This window comes from Gorilla gorilla, chromosome X, assembly GCF_029281585.2.
Source record: "Gorilla gorilla gorilla isolate KB3781 chromosome X, NHGRI_mGorGor1-v2.1_pri, whole genome shotgun sequence".
Classification (NCBI taxonomy): Eukaryota; Metazoa; Chordata; class Mammalia; order Primates; family Hominidae; genus Gorilla; species Gorilla gorilla.
This window is the reverse complement of record NC_073247.2, coordinates 68,176,617-68,184,975: the sequence shown is the minus strand read 5'-3', so window position 1 is coordinate 68,184,975 and position 8,359 is coordinate 68,176,617. Positions and strand designations below refer to the sequence as shown.

The following is an 8,359-nucleotide window of genomic DNA, read 5'->3' as shown; positions in this document are numbered from 1 at the left end:
TGGAAAGTCAAGGCTGCAGTGAGCCATGATTGTGCCATTGCACTCCAGCCTGGGCTACAGAGTAAGACCCTGTCTCTAAGTAAATAAATAAAAATAATGACTGAAGAACTTAACACTCAACTATTAGCATTGGACAAATCATCTGGGCAGAAAATACACAAAGAATCATTAGATTTAAACTGCCCTTTAGACCAAATGGAACTTGGTGATATTTACAAAATTTTTTATCCAACAGCTACAGAATACATATTGTTCTCATCAGTATATGAAACATTCTCCAGTATAGATTACATGTTTAGCCAAAAAACAAGTCTCAACAAATTTTAAAGAATTGAAATAACTTCAAGTACAAAATTGAATAAAACTAAAAACTAATAACAAAAGGAATATTCAAAACTATACAAACACATGGAAATTAAATATTCCTGAACAACAAATGAATCAGTGAATAAAGTAGAAAAAAATTAAAATTCTCTTAAAGAAATGAAAAAAAAATGCCATACCAAAAAAAATGGGATACGACAAAAGCAGTTTAAAGCAGGAGGTTTATAGTAATAAACATCTACATGAATGTAAAAATTATCTCAAATAAACAACCTAACATTGCATGTCAAGGAATTATAAAATTAGGATTGAATCAAATACAAAATAAGTAAAAGAAAAGATTTTTTTTCTGAGCTAGCTGAGGTTTTATTTTGGAAAAAGGAAAGAAAGAAAGAAAAAGAAAGAAGAAAGAAGGAAAGAAAGAAAGAAAAAAGAAAAGAAAGAAAGAAGAAAGAAAGAAAGAAGAAGGAAGGAAGGAAAGAAGGAAGGAAGGAAGGAAGGAAGGAAGCAAGGAAGGAAGGAAGGAAGAAATTGAATTGTTTTGTAGCTGGAGGCATGGGCAAGGGGCATCCCCACGCCGTGAACACCCCGCGGGTGGGCTAAGGGCTGAGGCTCAGGTGTGTCTCCTGTTCCCTGTGCTTCCCTGCACAGCAGCCTGCCTCTGGGCTCTGAGGCAGCCGCAGGAGGGGCAGGCTGGGAGGGGCTGCCACCACTGTTCACTTGGGCAGGACGTCAGAGGACTCGGACACCAGCTTCCCATTCCGGGCCTCAATCTTCTTCACAACCGCGGCCCTGGTGGAGCTGGTGTGGCTGAAGGAGCTGGAGCCAGCGCCAGAGCCAAAGCTGGAGCCCAGGCTGTAGCTGAGGCCCAGGCTTGTGAGGCCCCCATAGGCCGAGCTCAGACTACCTGCATAGCCACTGGTGGTCTTCATATGGATACTCATGCTCTGCATCCCAGACTCCAGCCGGCTCCCCTCACTCTCCAGCAGCTTCTTGTAGGTGGTGATCATGATGTCCTGAGCCAGCTTGAAGTTCATCAGCTCCTGGTACTCACGCAGCTGCAGTGCCATGTCCTGCTTGGCCTGCTGCAGGGCAGCCTCCAGCTGGGAAAGCTTGGCATTGGCATCCTTAATGGCCAGCTCCCCACGCTGTTCCGCATCTGTTATGGTGGTCTCCAGGAAGCCCTCTGGCCTTTGAGGCCCTCAATCTCAGCCTGGAGCCAGCTGATGTTCTGGTTTATCGTGGAGATCTCAGTCTTTGTACTAAGTAGGTCATCATCGTGCTCCCCAGCCAGCATCTGCAGTTCCTCATACTAGTTCTGGTACATTCTCTCAGCCTCAGCCCAGCTGCGGTTAGCAATCTCCTCGTACTGCACCTTGACCTCAGCAATGATGCTGTCCATGTCCAGGGAGTGGCTGTTGTCCATGGACAGCACCACAGACATGTCCAGGATCTGGGACTGCAGCTCCCGGATCTCTTGTTCATACAGCTTCCTGAGGAAGTTGATCTCATCAGTTGGCCCTTCCAGGCGATACTCCAGCTCTACCTTGTTCATGTAAGCTTCATCCACATCCTTCTTGATGAGGACAAATTCATTCTCCATCTCTGTATACTTATTGATCTCATCCTCATACTTGCTCTTGAAATCCTCCACCAGCCCCTGCATGTTGCCAAGCTCTGCCTCCAGCTTCAGCTTCTTCCGGCCCAGAGTCTCCAGCTGCCACCTAAGGTTGTTGATGTGGCTCTCGAACATGTTGTCTAGGTTGCTCTGAGCCATCTTCTGCTGCTGCAGGAGGCTCCACTTGTTCTCCAGCATCTTGTTCTGCTGCTCCAGGAACTCTACCTTGTCAATGAAGGAGGCAAACTTGTTGAGGGTCTTGATCTGCTCCTTCTCTTAGGTGCGCATGGCCTGGATGTTGGGGTCCACCTCCAGGTTAATGGGGCTCAGCAGGCTCTGGTTGACCATTACAGCAGTGATGCCTTCCATGCCGCTGGCCCCATCATAGCCTCTGCCCAGGCCACCCTGGAAGCTGCTGCTGCCCGCTCGGGAGAAGCTCAAGAAGCTGATGTGGGCACTGGGCCCACTCAAGTAGGAGCAGCTGCTGAAGACCCAGGGGCCAGAGGTGGACACCTTGTAGGACTTCTGGGTCACCCTGATGGACATGGTGGAAGCAGGAGTAGAGGCAGGTGGGCTGAACCAGGTGGAGATTCCAGAAGGGGCAGAGAAGCTGCTTCTTGGTCAAGAAAATAAAATTTTAAAATAGAGCAAAAATAAACAAAATTGACATTGAAATAACAATTAAAAAATGAAAAAAAGCTGTTTTTTGAAAAAATAAAACACAATTGACAAAGCATAAACTAGACTAATCAGGAAACAAAAAGAAAAGCAAATAAAATCAGAAACAGAAAAACAAAACCTTACACTTGATACCACAAAAATAAAAAGGATCATTAGATGCTGGGCGTGGTGGCTCTTGCCTGTAATCCCAGCACTTTGGGAGGCTAAGGCAGGTGGAACATGAGGTCAGGAGATCAAGACCATTGTGGCTAACATGGTGAAACCCCGTCTCTACTAAAAAAATAAAAATTTAGCTGGGCATGGTGGTGGGGGCCTGCAGTCCCAGCTACTTTGGAGGCTGAGGGAGGAGAATGGCGTGAACCCAGGAGGCAGAGCTGGCAGTGAGCCGAGATCACCCCATTGCACTCCAGCCTGGGTGACAGAGCGAGACTCCATCAAAAAAAAAAAAAGGACCATTAGAGACTATTACAGCTGTAAGAGAATACAAGAATATTCTCATTAGAATAATCTCAGATAAATTAAGAGAACAAATTAGAAAACCAGAAAAAAATAAATTTCTGGACACAAAAAGCTACCAAGATTGAACCAAGAAAAAATAGAAAGCCTGAGCATACAATTGTAAGTAAGGAGATTAAAATAATAAGAAAAAAATCTCCCATTAAAGAAAAGTCCAGGAAGTGATGGTTTCACTAGAGAATCCTGCCAAATATTTTTAGAAAAACAATAATAACTGTTCTCAAAATTCTTTAAAAAAGTATATAAGGAGGAAATTCTTCCAAACTAATTCTATAAGACCAGCAATACACTGATACCAAAGCCATAAATAACACAACAATAAAAACTGTAGTCTAATATCCCTGTTGAATGTAGATGCAAAAATCTTCAACAACTGAATTCAGAAGCACATTAAAAAATCATTCACAATAATCAGGTGAGTTTATCCCAGAGGTGAAAAGATGGTTTAACACACACAAATTAATAAATGTGATACATCACATAAGCAGAATGTAGAACACTCATTATATAATCACCTCAATAGACAAAGAGAAAGCATCTGATAACATGCGACATTCTTCAGATAAAAAATAAAGTAGGTTTAGAAGGAAGGCCACATCAATACAATAAAGGACAAATTTTCACAAACGGACATCTAACAACATACTGTATGAGGCAAAGCTGAAAGCTTTCCTCTAATATCAGGAAGAACACAAAAATACCCACTTTTCTGCCTTTATTAAACAAAATACTTGAAGTACTAACCAGAGCAATTCGGCAACAGAAATGAATAAACATTAGGCACCACACGGGGTGTGTCTAATGAACAAATATTAGACTGATCAAACAGACAGAAAGTTAACAAGGATACCTAGGAATTGAACTCAGCTCTGCACCAAGCGGACCTAATAGACATCTACAGAACTCTCCACCACAAATCAACAGAATATACATTTTTTTCAGCACCACACCACACCTATTCCAAAATTGACCACATAGTTGGAAGTAAAGCACTCCTCAGCAAATGTAAAAGAACAGAAATTATAACAAACTGTCTCTCAGACCACAATGCAATCAAACTAAAACTCAAGATTAAGAAACTCACTCAAAACTGCTCAACTACATGGAAACTGAACAACCTGCTCCTGAATGACTACTGGGTACATAAGGAAATGAAAGCAGAAATAAAGATGTTCTTTGAAAGCAATGAGAATAAAGACACAACATACCAGAATCTCTGGGACACATTCAAAGCAGTGTGTAGAAGGAAATTTATAGCACTAAACGCCCACAAGAGAAAGCAGGAAAGATCCAAAATTGACACCCTAACATCACAATTAAAAGAACTAGAAAAGCAAGAGCAAACACATTCAAAAGTTAGCAGAAGGCAAGAAATAACTAAAATCAGAACAGGACTGAAGGAAATAGAAACACAAAAAAACCCTTCAAAAAATCAATGAATCCAGGAGCTGTTTTTTTTTTTAAAGATCAACAAAATTGATAGACCGCTTGCAAGACTAATAAAGAAGAAAAGAGAGAAGAATCAAATAGATGCAATAAAAAATGATAAAGGGGATATCACCACCAATCCCACAGAAATACAAACTATCATCAGAGAATACTACAAACACCTCTACGCAAATAAACTAGAAAATCTAGAAAAAATGGATAAATTCCTCAACACATACACCCTCCCAAGACTAAACAAGGAAAAAGTTAAATCTCTTAATAGACCAATAACAGCCTTTGAAATTGTGGCAATAATCAATAGCTTACCAATCAAAAAAAGTCCAGGACCATATGGATTCACAGCCGAATTCTACCAGAGGTACAAGGAGGAGCTGGTACCATTCCTTCTGAAACTATTCCAATCAATAGAAAAAGAGGGAATCCTCCCTAACTCATTTTATGAGGCCAGCATCATCCTGATACCAAAGCCTGGCAGAGACACAACAAAAAAAGAGAATTTCAGACCAATATCCTTGATGAACAATGATGCAAAAATCTTAAATAAAATACTGGCAAACCGAATCCAGCAGCACATCGAAAAGCTTATCCAACATGATCAAGTGAGCTTCATCCCTGGGATGCAAGGCTGGTTCAACATACACAAATCAATAAATGTAATTCAGCATATAAACAGAACCAAAGACAAAAACTACATGATTATCTCGATAGATGCAGAAAAGGCCTTTGACAAAATTCAACAGCCCTTCATGCTAAAAACTCTCAATAATTAGGTATTGAAGGGACTTCTCTCAAAATAATAAGAGCTATCTATGACAAACCCACAGCCAATATCCGGGAAGTCAAATTGTCCCTGTTTGCAGATGACATGATTGTATATCTAGAAAACCCCATTGTCTCAGCCCAAAATCTCCTTAAGCTGATAAGCAACTTCAGAAAGTCTCAGGATACAAAATCAATGTGCAAAAATCACAAGCATTCTTATACACCAATAACAGACAAACAGAGAGCCAAATCACGAGTGAATTCCCATTCACAATTGCTTCAAAGAGAATAAAATACCTAGGAATCCAACTTACAAGGGAGGTGAAGGACTTCTTCAAAGAAAAATACAAACCACTGCTCAATGAAATAAAAGAGGATACAAACAAATGGAAGAACATTCCATGCTCATGGGTAGGAAGAATCAATATTGTGAAAATGGCCACACTGCCCAAGGTAATGTATAGATTCAATGCCATCCCCATCAAGCTACCAATGACTTTCTTCACAGAATTGGAAAAAACTACTTTAAAGTTCATATGGAACCAAAAAAGAGCCCTCAACGCCAAGTAAATCCTAAGCCAAAAGAACAAAGCTGGAGGCATCATGCTACCTGATTTCAAACTATACTACAAGGCTACAATAACCAAAACAGCATGGTACTGATACCAAAACAGAGATATAGATCAATGGAACAGAACAGAGCCCTCAGAAATAATGCCACATATCTACAGCCATCTGATCTTTGACAAACCTGACAAAAATAAGCAATGGGGAAAGGATTCCCTATTTTATAAATGGGGCTGGGAAAACTGGCTAGCCATATGTAGAAAGCTGAAACTGGATCCCTTCCTTAAACCTTATACAAAAATTAATTCAAGATGGATTAAAGACTTACATGTTAGACCTAAAACCATAAAAACCCTAGAAGAAAACCTAGGCAATACCATTCAGGACATAGGCATGGGCAAGGACTTCATGTCTAAAACACCAAAAGCAATGGCAACAAAAGCCAAGATTGATAAATGGGATCTAATTAAACTAAAGAGCTTCTGCACACAAAAGAAACTACCATCAGAGTGAACAGACAACCTACAGAATGGGAGAAAATTTGTACAATCTACTCATCTGACAAAAGGCTAATATCCAGAATCTACAAAGAACTTAAACAAATTTACAAGAAAAAAAACAAACAACGCCATCAAAAAGTGGGCAAAGGCTATGAACAGACACTTCTGAAAAGAAGAAATTTATGCAGCCAGCAGACACATGAAAAAATGCTCATCATCACTGGCCATCAGAGAAATGCAAACCCAAACTACAATGAGATACCATCTCACACCAGTTAGAATGGTGATCATTAAAAATTAAGCAACAGGTGCTGGAGAGGATGTGGAGAAATAGGAACACTTTTACACTGTTGGTGGGACTGTAAACTAGTTCAACCATTGTGGAAGACAGTGTGGTGATTCCTCAAGGATCTAGAACTAGAAATACCATTTGACCCAGCCATCCCATTACTGGGTATATACCCAAAGGATTATAAATCATGCTGCTATAAAGACACATGCACACGTATGTTTATTGCAGCACTATTCACAATAGCAAAGACTTGGAACCCACCCAAATGTCCAACAATGATAGACTGGATTAAGAAAATGTGGCACATATACCCCAAGGAATACTGTGCAGCCATAAAAAATGATGAGTTCATGTCCTTTGTAGGGACATGGATGAAACTGGAAACCATCATTCTCAGCAAACTATCGCAAGGACAAAAAACCAAACACCGCATGTTCTCACTCATAGGTGGGAATTGAACAATGAGAACACATGGACACAGGAAGGGGAACATCACACTCCGGGGACTGTTGTGGGGTGGGGGGACGGGGGAGGGATAGCATTAGGAGATATACCTAATGCTAAATGACGAGTTAATGGGTGCAGCACAGCAACATGGCACATGTATAAATATGTAACAAACCTGCATATTGTGCACATGTACCCTAAAACTTAAAGTATAATAATAAAATAAATTTTTTTAAAAAATTTATATATAAACCCAGATTGCTAAATATTTATTATGAATATATAATATGTACATGTGACTATGTTAACTATTTTGAATTCATTTGAAATTACTAAAGATGTTACAAACAAATTCCTATAAAAAATTTTAATAATTTTTAGTGTTAAACTCATCTTTATAAATTAAAAAAAATAGCAAGCTGAATTCACAGCACACTAAAAATATAATATACCATGATCAAACAGGATTTACTCCAGGGATGCAAGGATCCTTCAACATATGCAAATCAGAAGACTGATCTGAGTAATAATAAATTTCTGGTCTCCTGCACAGAGCACTCTGTATGAATTACTCTTTCTCTATTGCATTTCCCCTGTTTTGATAAATGGGCTTGTCTAGGCACTGTGTAAGGTGAACCCCTTGGGTGGTTACAAATTTGGGAGCTTGTCTGGGATTGCCCTTCTGGCTATGTACCCGGGGTTCAGTAGTCTCTCTCTGGTGATGAGGCCAGAGAGTCCAGAGGCCAGCCCAAATGGCCACCTAGTTCTCTTGGACTTGGAGATGACTGTGGTACTTTCTCTACCAATGGGGATCTGCTGACTCAATGTGCAGGGATTTAATTGCAATAGAAAAATAGTCCTGGGGAGACATTCCATAACTGTAGCTCTATGGTCAGGCATCTGTCTGTATCCCCATTGCAAGATGTCTGTCTGTAGCTCCACCACAAGGTGTCTGTAACTGTAGCCCTACCACATTTTGGCTAAATGAATGACTTATGTGACCTGGAATTCTATTTTGTGATATTCAGTGTTTTAAACCTTTTATATTTAATAAAAAAGTTTTTCAAAATCAAATTATAAAGTATTTCTATTTCTGACCTAATTAATCATTTATATATTAGGGTTCCTATCATCCAAAAATGATGTATTTGGCTTATTTGGTATAGCAATCATATAGGAAGCATTGTCAAATGTGAAATGGTT

General features: G+C 40.0%; 1 pseudogene; it reads right to left on the bottom strand.

The window, feature by feature from the left end:
• Positions 1-1,040: 1,040 nt before the first annotated feature.
• LOC101126198 (keratin, type II cytoskeletal 8-like) lies at positions 1,041-2,503 on the bottom strand (annotated as a pseudogene).
• Positions 2,504-8,359: the final 5,856 nt, after the last annotated feature.